At 46.7% G+C, this 10726-nt stretch overlaps 1 protein-coding gene across 3 annotated transcripts in view; it reads left to right on the top strand.

Moving 5' to 3' along the window:
- Positions 1–458: 458 nt before the first annotated feature.
- Positions 459–10726, top strand: part of CSGALNACT1 (chondroitin sulfate N-acetylgalactosaminyltransferase 1) — a 334333-nt gene continuing 324065 nt past the window's right edge. For 2 of the 3 annotated variants that reach the window (XM_032328782.1, XM_032328786.1), the window contains exon 1: positions 474–755. The gene's annotated coding sequence lies outside the window, so the exon portion shown is untranslated. Of the gene's footprint in view, positions 756–10726 lie in introns of all 3 variants that reach the window. The other variant, XM_032328788.1, reaches the window with a different exon arrangement.

The raw sequence follows: 10726 nt of genomic DNA, 5'->3' as shown, positions 1-10726 counted from the left end.
CTACAGAATCACCTCTCCGGTGATTCTGGTGGTGGGGTCTCAGAGCCAAAGGCTGTTTGACCTTCGCTGTCAGTAGGGGTTCTCTAGTGAAGATGCTCTGACAGGGGCCACAAAGACACCGACTGCAGGATTAATGCTTCAAAGTCTAATTTGCAAAGTTTTGGTAAATCAGCTGCCTCAAGGAGGGGAGAGCTCCCGCTGAGGGCGAGGGAAACAGAGGGAGGGGCGTGGGGAACTGTCCAGAAAGAGCGAGGACTACAAACTTGCAGAAAGACACACGACCTTCTGTCCTCCGGGGTACCGGGCGTGCCGCCGTGTCCCGGCCCCTTCCCTCAACTCGTCCAGAGCTCAGTGCCGGTCACCTGCAGGGGACCCCACGCCCCCCCCCCCCGGGCGTGCCCCCTGAGGAGAGGCGGCCCGCTTCCGCCAGGGCGCCCCGCCCCGACGGGGCAGAGGACGCACTGCAGGGAAGCGGGTGGGCGCAGCGGAGCGCGACCCCCGGCCGGCAGCTGCGGCGCGAGTTCGCGGCCCGCGGGTTCCCACCCGGCGGCGGGGCGCTGGGGCTTGGCCGAGGTTCAGCCCGCCCGCCGCTGCCGCCGCCGCCGCCGCTCCCCGCCCCCCTCCCGGGTCCCTGGAGGCTCCGCGGCTGCCGGAGCGAGAGGTGGAGCCGAGCCCGCGGCGGCCGCGCAGGAGGGAAAGTTCGGCGGCGGCGGGAGCCGCGGGGACCGGCCGGGCAGCCCGGAGGGCGCCTCGGGGTGAGTCGGGTCGCCTCCCGGGGCCGCCGGGTGTGGTGCGCCGCGCGGGGGCGTCGGTGCGGCTCGCAGGTCCGCGGAGCCCGGCCCGGCTTCCTCGCGCTGCCTGGCCCGCGACCCCGGGGCGGCTGGTGCCGCGGGGGAGACGGTGCCGCGCCCGGCCTCGCGCCGTCCGCGGGCCGCGGGGGTCTGCGGGCGCCGGCGGGGGAGGGGCTCGGCGCGGCGGCGGGGCCCGGGGCGACTCGGCGCGGCGGCGGGCGGGCGCCTTCAGGTGGACGCGCGAGGACGCGGAGCCGGCGGCCGGGGAGGGTCGCGGCCGCTGCGCGCCGGCGGTCCCCGGGGCTCCGCCACCCTCGGTCGTGGCCTTTGCCGGCTTAATTGCGTTCTCGGACCCTCCTGCAAAAGTGGCCACACACGTGCCGCGCGACGACTTTGCCGGAATTGGCGTTATTTTGGCCGGGATGGGGAGGGCGCGGGGGGCGTGCCGAGGGCGGCCGGTGGCTCGCGGCCTCGGAGCGGGGCGGCGGGGCGTGTGTCCGAGGGGGTGCGCGATCCGCAGGACGCCCCGCGCAGGTGTTTGTGCTGTTGTGGAGAGACGCTTCCGCGGGCATGGTCGGGGCTGGGGGGTCTCGAAGGGCCGGGAGCGGGGAAAGCTGCGCAGAGACAAGGCGAAGTTGTTGCCGCGACCCTTCCCGCACCTGCAGCGCGTCGGTGACTTTGAAGTTCTCTTTCCATCGACGTGCGAAGGAGGAGCGACGGGAGAGAAGAGAATTTCACCGCAGTGTCTGTGCGGACACACTGAGGCTTGGGAACACGAGTGAACGCGAGAGTGGTTATTCCACAAACCCCACTCTTTTTCTGATTGCAAAGCCTTGGAGTAGTTTTTACTTAAATGTCGCTAGGTAGGTCTAGATGATAAAGATAATTAACTGCTCTGTCACGCCTTTTTACTAGAAATTTAAATTTAATTCTACTGGATTTCTTGGATTTTGTAAACATTGTTCATATAAGGCAGTCATAATTATTATAGTATTACTTGCACCGTGAGCATTAATAAGCCCTGGGCAGTGCTGTCTTGTTGCTAATTGGAAGGAGAAAAGTCTTTCAAACTTGGGAATAGAGCGTATAGGAAAAATAATAATAATAATAAAGCCTTAGTCATGAATAGTGACTCGAACACGTGTAATAATGCTTAATAGTATATGGGATCCTGTGTTGTTTTCCCAGAGAATGTCAGTTCCTGGAAAGCAAGAGGTGGGCCATACCCAATAAATATTTAATAATTCCTCTGCATTGAATATGTTCTTTAAGTTATACAGTATTGAAATACTTTAATTCTGTTCATCTTTGTGTTCCTAAGCTCATATGCCTGCTTGCAAGCTGCACTAATGGGGTTCAAAAGAAAATCTCAAACTTTGGGATTCACCAGTTTACAGTGAAGCAAACATTTGCTTTGCCATCCCAGGTATCTGGGCTCCAAGCAGCCTCTCCCATTTTTCCAATGTATAGTAACCTTGGGCAAGTCACTTACCCTTTCCCAGCTATAGTTTCCTATTTTGTAAAATGCCAATAATATTCCTCACCTTATGGAAGAATGAAACAACATTTAGAAACTTAACCCACTGCCTGGAGCACATGAAGTCCTTCATAAATGTTGTCTTCTGCTTCCGTCTTCCTTTATTTCTGGGAATCCTCAACTCTGGGATGTTTCAACTTTTTAATTTTTTTTTTAAGTTTAAAAATCCTGGGGTTCCTGGGTGGCTCAGTCTGCCTTCAGCTTAGGTCTTGATCTCAGGGTCCTGAGATCCAGTCCCATATCGGGCTCTCTGCTCCGTGGGGAGCCTGCTTCTCTCTCTCCCTCTGCCTGCCTCTTCTTGCTTGTGCTATGTCAAGTAAATAGAATCCTAATTTTTAAAAAAAAATCCAGTGCAATCTTATTTTCCATTCATTCATTCAACCTCATTTTGTTGAAGAACCTCAGATGCTGCCCTATATATATGGAAAGTGAGGAGCTGACCCTTTGAGGGTGGGAGTGGGCAATACTTTGGGTTTTCTGGTTTTTCCTATTGGTGAGAACCCATCACAAGGTCATATGATGGTGAATTGTACTTCCCAGTCCACTTATCGTTCTGGCTCTGCCCTCAATGTAACATGATTACGCTGAAAAGAAATAACAGGGAGTTCTGTGAGGGTGCTCATTCTCCTGTTTAAACTGACTCCATGCCCCCAGCTCAGTGCCTAGCAGGGTGTAAGGGTTTCACAAGTGTTTGTTAATTAAAAAAATTTTTTTTTAAAGATTTTGTTTATTTATTTGACACACAGAGATCACAAGCAGGCAGAGAGGCAGGCAGAGAGAGAGAGAGGGGGAAGCAGGTCTCCCTGCTGAGCAGAGAGCCAGATGCGGGGCTCGATCCCAGGACCCTGAGATCATGACCTGAACTGTAAGTCATGGGTTTAACCCACTGAGCCATCCGGGCACCCACAAGTATTTGTTAATTTAAATGGAGAATGTAATGAAGTTATTCTTCAGGTCACATCCTTTATTTATAAATATACATATTCCTGATGAAAGGAACTTGGGATTCTAAATGATGGCCCTACTATATATTAGGGTTAATAGAGGTTATTAAAGAAGCAAAGCTCAGGTAGACTTTATTACCTATTGATTTTGCCCTCCTGATAAAGCAGTCTTAGCACATGTATAAAGCCAAGTTGGAGCAGCAGCTTCACCGCTAGGGGCCTCCTCTGCATAGTGTATCACCCTGGGCTGGCATTTATTGCCCATTATTCTGTCCTTTAAGGTAGCAAAGGAATTAAACTTCCTTGGTTCTTGACACAGAATACTTTATTACAAAAGGGCAACCCTGTGTGAAAAGCATTACCAAAGGCCTAAAAAGAAATGAAAGCCATCTTAAATGATGGATTCGGTACCATTTTAGAATCACTTTAGGGGTTTACAGGAGATTTGAGGATGGCCTTTTTACTGTGCACATCCTTATATTCAAATATATGATTTTAAAAATTTTCTAATAAAGCAAACATACAATTTTATTGTATTATCTTCAAGTTTTTAGGTATGTCTTTGGTGAAACTTATTTTTTATCTTTTAATGTGTTCAAAATTGCTTTCTCTCCTAAATAGGTATTTGCAGCACTAATAATAATACAAGTTGTTTCTCAAGGAATGCTCTCCTGCTAGTAGAAGCTTCTGGTGTCTCCTCCCTTCCTTCCTTCCTTCCTCTCTCCCTTTTCCTTTTTTCCTCCCTCTCTCCCTCTCCCGCTTCTCTCTCTCCCTTTCTTTCTTTCGAGGACCATATTAAATCCCAGCTTTAAGAAATATGTTTCATTGAATTCCAAGATGCGTCATTGAAAGGCACTTTTCTTCTGTGAGTTTTTGAAAAGACCTCTTATTTCGAAACTCTAATTTGAATGAAGTTAGTCACTGAGACGATTGAACAACTCAAAGGTGTGTTGGTGTTTTTGTCAGATGTAATTTGCTATTTGGTAGAAAAAAATACTGACAATATATTTAAACACACATTATTACTGAAAATATTGCCATATTGTTTGCAAATGAATAAGAGAATATTCCAGGTTTTCTGTGACATTTAATTATAGTGGCAAACTAAACACCATCAGTTTTTAATGTAAAATTAACAACAGTTAGGAAAGAGAGCGTTGTATTGTAGACCCAAACTCTTATCAAGCGGTTTCTTCTCTTAGCAGAATGCTTCTGAATTTAAAAAATAATTGGACATTCAATTTTGACTTTTACAGGGTGAGATTTCAAAACAAGGCCATCTGTTTTTCACTGTGTTTCTTCCAAGGTCTGGATCTGGACTCTTTAGGGAACTGCATAAGAGGAATAACTTTTGTGTAAAGGTCATAGATAATTTTTATTATCACTTTTCTTTGATTAAGTGAAATATGTCTGGATTATGTTTTGGATTCTGAGCATATCAAAAAGTTACACAGATCCTGTCTGCATAAACTAATACTTTTCCGGAGCAGGAAGACTACTGTTTTCACTGTCACACATCCAGCCTGCGAGGGTGTGGTGTCCCCCTGTCTCTCCCTCCCAGGTTGATGCTGGGTCTAAGCCACAATGATAGGTATATAGCTATATCCGGGATGAGGGGTTTTAGTTTGGGCCAGAGCCCCTGAGCTCACCGAGATTATAGAGGCTTGAGGTGGCAGGAAATGAAGGTCTTTATACCTGGGAGTCATTGTTAGGACCCGCCGCTGGGGAGGTGCCTCCTGGAGGGACAGAAATGGTAACCGTTTGCTGGAGTTTGCAGTGGAGTGTTTGCAACCTATCACTTAGAGAAGCATCACCTTGCCACATAGATGATTTTTGTTGTTGATTTTAGACAATGTTAAATGTAACATTTGGTTATCCTGGGGTCAAATATGATACTTTTGTTTCATTATCACACACAGGGATATTTGAGTTGATGTAGGAAGAGGGAAGCAGGAGGCCGGGAGGAGGTGGAGGGGAACTGTCTATTTCTACCCAGCACTAGGGCCTGCCTGATTTTCATGTTCCCACGTGGTACAGGGCTGTGCCGCTTAACAGTAGGCGTTGTTCACGTGTGACTTTGGGGTGCGCTCATCTACTCTGTGAATGCGATTACTGAAATGGTGGTTTTCGACCTGGGTCCTGGGTACTCTCAAAAGTGACTTTCTAACTTCTGTCTCCCATTTGTTAGAGGTTTGCTAAATTTAATGCATCAGTTAATGCATGTAAACAGAGCTGCTGCCAGCCCACGGGGTGCCCTTGGTGGCACCCTAAACAGGGAGTGAACTGGACTTCAACCTCACTCACCTCCTGCTGGACGCTCTCTTGTGTGGCACCATGTACACAATTGCGTGCGATGCTCTTGTCTGGAAAAGTGCCTGGTACATAGTAAATATCACTGTTGGTGGTGGTGGTTATTATTTTTGTATTACTGATGGGATTGCTTTCAGGGCAGATCATTTTAGTACCACAGTAATCTGGAACAGGTGATTCAGGTGAATTTAGTGCTTGTAATAGCATTTGCAAAGGTAAGTGATTCATTTCAGCTTTCTTGTTGCATTTCCATTATAGTTCTCCTCCAGTGATAAAAATGGCTAACACTTAGGGGCCCTTACCCACCTAGCAGCTGCTCTGCTAAGCGTGGGCTGTGAGTCATTCATTGAATCAGCACAGCTACCTCAGGAAGCCTGCACTCTTAGCATTTGCAGTTTGCAGATGAGAAAACTAAGGTTTAGAGGGTGTGTTGCCTGCCCCAGGGCAGTTTGTGCGTTCTGTGCCTGTGCCTTTGGTTCACATCAGGCCTTTCTGGATCTGCGACTTGAGCTCCTAACCTCTGTGCCATCTTTGAGGACTTGGAAAAAGGGGAACCCTCTTACACTGTTGGTGGGAATGCAAACTGGTGCAGCCTCTCTGGAAAATGGTATGGAGGTTCCTCAAAAAGTTGAAAGTAGAGCTACCCTAAGACCCAGCAATCACACTGCCAGGTGTTTACCCAAATAGGAAAATACAAATTCAAAGGGACATATGCACCCCAATGTTTAGAGCAATGTTATCCACAACAGCCAAATTATGGAAATAGCCAAAGTGTCCATCGATTGATGAATGGATAAAGATGTGGGGTGTGTGTGTGTGTGTGCCCACAAGATAATGGAATATCACCCAGCTATTAAAAAAAATGAAATCTTGCCCTTCAAACTTGCCATGACATGGATGGAGCTAGAGAGTATTATGCTAAGTGAAATAAGTCAGTCAGAGAAAGACAAATACTGTACCGTGGAACTTAAGAAACAAAACAAATGAGCAAAGGGAAAAAAAGAGAGGTAAACCAGGCCTTAACTCTAGATAACAAACTTTACCAGAGGGGAGTTGGATAGGTGGGGGGGACGGATGAGAAAGGTGATGGGGAGTTCGGAGGGCATCTGCTGAGATGAGCACTGGGTGTTGCATGAAAGTGTTGAACACCTGAAGCCAATACTACCACTGTATGTTAACTGGAATTTAAATAAAAGCTTTAAAAAAAAACAACAACAACCCTTTGTGCCATCGTTTCTGGCATGAGTACTCACAGCCTTAGCAGTCTAGAAAACATGTTAGTGTTCCGAGGGTTCACAGAATGTGAAAACTTTGATTTTCCTTAGATTATTGTATTTATATCCATTTCTGGACAGGATGGAGCAAGGTGACAAATGAATTTTTATCAGGAAGTCTGCTTCAGCATTTTTTATTTATAGATTTTTGTGTGTAGCTTTTTCTAGTAGCTCGAAATACAATACAGTGTGGTACAACTTATTTCTGTACAACAGTTAACTTCCTATCAAGGTACTTTGCAGGCAGGTTATAAATAGAATATATGAATAAAATCGAGTGTGTGGGTTGCAGAATATTAAGGTGTGAAGCTGGAATCAACCATTCATGCGTTTGTCAACACATCTTCATCATCCGCTCCTCAGATTAAGGTGCGCTGCTGGACACTACAGAGATGGCAAGCAGTGGGAGACAGCTAGGAAGACAGTGGAGAGGAAAGCGTTTGAGCCTTGGGAGCTGGGCAGTCCTGGGGTCTGAATCCCAGCTCCACCACTGCCTGACTGGGGCTCCTGCTCTCATCATTGAACATCTCTGAGCGCGTAGCTTCTTTGTGTACATGAGGGGGTGGGGGTAATCATACCTTATAGGCCTTAGAAAGAATTAAAGGAACTTTTAGAAAGGAAAGAGCCAAGCCACCAGACAGAGTAGGTGCTACGGACAATGGTGTTCTTCCTCTTCTTACTTCTTGCCCTCTTTTCTTTTCTAAAGATTTATTTATTTATTTATTTGAGCGAGTGAGAGAGAGAGAGACAGAGAGAAAGGGTGCATGTGTGTGAACCTGAGAGCAGGGGGAAGGGGCAGAGGGAGAGGGGAAGTAGACTCCCCACTGAGCATGGAGCCCCTCGCAGGGTTATTCATCCCAGGACCCTGAGATCATGACCTGAGCAGACGTCAAGAGTTGGACGCTTAGCTGACTGAGCTGGCCGGCCACCTCGCTCCCCTTCTTCCTTCCTATCTGTCCCTTTCCATTCTTTCCCTTTTCTCTCTCCCTGCCCACCCCCCCCCCTTATGGGGGCAGAAAGAAATATCCAAAAGGAAAAAATATATATATCCAAAAGGAAAAAAAAAAGAAAAAATGTCTAAATTTGAGGTAGAATGTGATGAATTCATTTAAAATGTTACTTTCTGGGTCTCCCTCTTGGGGCCTGGGACAGACGTGGTGTTGGGCGATCCGTGAGCTGGTGCCAGTGTAGGGTTCCTGTCACACTGGGTGGCTACCCAGGCCGGCCAGAAGAGGATGAATTCCAGGAGACAAAGGGAGCTTGGAACTCAGGATAGGTGCCTTATTACGTGCTTGTAGCTCCTTGGTCTCCTACTGTAGGGTTTTTCCAAAAGCAGCAGCTCTGTTAGCAAGGAGCGAAGTCAGAATTATTAGCTGTTGCCCATTCCTCTCTAGATCGTCAAGAGGTAGCTGGAGTCACAGGAAAACAAACTTTTTTTTTTTTTTTTTTTTAATTTGGTTCCAGTTGGAGGTGTGGTTAATACCCCCAGATCTGTTTCACAGGAAGGCAAGCCAGGTGCACAGAGCCCCGTATAGAGTCCTGCTGTCATTTCTGTAGAGTGGGCTGTGTTTTAAGATCAGGGAATGTTTTTAGAGAGATGTGCCTAGTGGTTTTATGATAATGGGCCACCTTGTTTGGTGTCCAGGTAGGTGCTATGTGTGGTAGGGAGGGAATGAGGGTTTTCCAAAATCATTACAGTTCGGGACTGTCTACCTCAGCCAGGAGCAGGAGGCCTCGACTCATTATTTATGATGCGTTGGCACCAAGACATAAACCAGCCCTTCTGTGAACAGGCACACAGAACCTGCCCAGGTGCAAGAGAAGCTTGATTCAGAGTTTTTTAAAAAATGCAAAACATTTAAAAAGCATCAAATTGAGGAATAGTCTATTTAAAACAAGTTACTGCAGGGGCGCCTGGGTGGCTCAGTGGGTTAAAGCCTCTGCCTTCGGCTCAGGTTATGATCCCAAGGTCCTGGGATTGAGCCCCCACATCAGGCTCTCAGCTCAGCAGGGAGACCTGCTTCCTCCTCACTCTCTGCCTGCTTCTCTGCCTACTTGTGATCTCCGTCTGTCAAATAAATAAAATCTTAAAAAACAAAAACAAAAACAAATTACTGCAATTTTCAGAAGCCCATTTTACAGAATTAATAGAGTGTATTGAAATGGACAAGCAAACTTAACAGCAGCAGCAACAACAGACTTAGTGGGAGGAAGAATAATCCTTGAAATGAAATCCAAGTTAGTTTGTCTGGTTCTCGGGAAGATTAGGGGAAGGAGGGTGTGTGCTGAGTGCTCTAAGTGAGAAAGTGCAGGAACCAGGGGACTGAATGAGGAAGCAAGCGAACAGGGTTGGCAGTTGGAGTCCGTTCACCCAGCTTGGCAGCTCCACTCTTTCTTCACTGTGTGATCTTGGGCAAGTACATTAATCCCTTGGAGCCCAGTTTTCTCATCTATAAAATGAGGGTAATAGTTCTTACCATATTGGACGGTCTGCTGATTGATTTAGATAACACATATAATCCGCTTAGCACATGGTAAATATTGCATATCAGCTGTTATTACTACAAAGGCCCACGGGAAGGACGCATGGAAGAGAAAACAAGGATCAAGGAGCTTTTGGAAGATCAGGAGGAGCATCCTGTATCTTCCCTGGACCTTGACATTTCTAACTCTACTCTTGGATAGTTTTAATGTCTCAAGTTCTAGATGATTGTAATCATATATGTCTTGAACACCCACCATGTATACGTTACTATGATAAGATGCTTGGGTATGGACACCAAGCCCAGAAAACCACCTTTGGTATGCTTAGGTAGCTTCCAGTTTTAGATGGAAAGGAACAAGGTGGTGGCTGGGACTTACTGTTGAATAATGAGTTCCTACTGTCCCCTGGCTACTTTAATTAGCTGTCCAAAGGAGAGTAGCAGTCCTTTTCTTATTTCCTATCTATTATATACACAAATGGATAGGAAATAACTACTTCTTTTTGTCCTATTATAGATGTAAGTAGCTCAAAATGCTTAGGATACTTTTGGATGTCTTATTTGCATATAAATAGGATTTATTTAAATGCCACTGTGGCTACATAATGAGGAACCAAGGGAGGAGACTTGTGTTCTGGGGGGAATTTCTTAGAATGTACCTATGACCTCTGAGCTCTGGCTTCCACCTAAAGCATGTTCTTTGGTGGAAGGTTCCTTTTGGTTTTTCACTCATGGCCCATAGATTTTTGGGCCTGAATAACAGGGGTGAGGTCAGTTTGAAGTGTGTATGTGTGTGTGTGTGTGTGTGTGTGTGTGTGTGTCTCCAGATGGAGGTGTCGACAAGTTGCCATAGAAGGAGACTAGATTGGGGTGGCTCAGTGGGTTGGGCCGCTGCCTTCGGCTCAGGTGATGATCTCGGGGTCCTGGGATTGAGTCCTGCATTGGGCTCTCGCTCAGCGGGGAGACTGCTTCCCCTTCTCTCTCTGCCTGCCTCTGCCTACTTGTGATCTCTGTTAAATACATAAATAATATCTTTTTTTTTTTTTTAAAAGAAGGAGACTAGATTGGTAGAGAAAGGATTCCAGAGCTGACTCAGTCTGTGGGGATGAACACATTCTTAATCCCTAAAGTGGGAATTTAATCATTGAACTCAGGGGCCATTTGAATGTAAAGCAATGACATTTATGGGCTGTGAATGGATTCATCAATCCAAATGGTGGTCAAAGCCAAAATCTGAGCATAACACTAGTAACCTTGTTGGATCAAGTAAGTTGATTCAACATCTTGGGTCTTGAGTTGTCTCAAAAATGGTTTTTCTTTGAAGAGAGTATGTTGTTCACTCAAGTAATTAAAAATCTTGAGGATGTTTTCCATGAATATCCTTGGG

This window comes from Mustela erminea, chromosome 21 (genome assembly GCF_009829155.1).
Source record: "Mustela erminea isolate mMusErm1 chromosome 21, mMusErm1.Pri, whole genome shotgun sequence".
Classification (NCBI taxonomy): Eukaryota; Metazoa; Chordata; class Mammalia; order Carnivora; family Mustelidae; genus Mustela; species Mustela erminea.
The sequence above is the reverse complement of the archived record's forward strand: the minus strand, read 5'-3'. Positions and strand labels throughout refer to the sequence as shown.